The 282-nt window shown below is 44.0% G+C and overlaps 1 protein-coding gene across 1 annotated transcript in view; it reads left to right on the top strand.

Annotated features, from left to right (window-relative positions):
* LOC118324392 (glutathione synthetase-like) overlaps window positions 1-282 on the top strand; it is a 13,382-nt gene that overhangs the window by 1,103 nt on the left and 11,997 nt on the right. The gene's annotated exons all lie outside the window — the stretch shown is intronic.

Here is a 282-nt window from a genome sequence, read left to right as displayed (position 1 = left end):
TGTGTGTGTGTGTGTGTCGTTAGTTGTCATACAGACAGTAATAGGCCCCACCTCCCACTCATGTCAAAGCAGCTACAACATTGATGAGAGGATTATCTGTAACAAAAAGAGGAGTGTTGATGCGCAGCTTGTAGTATCTTTCTGTCTGTCCAGCTGGACATTGCAACTGTTAGCCTGTCTGTGTCTTCCAGGGCTTCGACTCAACAATGGTATGACACAATTGGGCATTTAGTGCCTTTCACTTCATTTTCTTTAAAATCGGTCCCGTGTTTGATATGTTCC

The sequence above is a fragment of the Morone saxatilis genome, unplaced genomic scaffold, assembly GCF_004916995.1.
Source record: "Morone saxatilis isolate NCDOM2014 unplaced genomic scaffold, NCSU_SB_2.0 Contig15, whole genome shotgun sequence".
Lineage (NCBI taxonomy): Eukaryota > Metazoa > Chordata > Actinopteri > Moronidae > Morone > Morone saxatilis.
The sequence above is the reverse complement of the archived record's forward strand: the minus strand, read 5'-3'. Positions and strand labels throughout refer to the sequence as shown.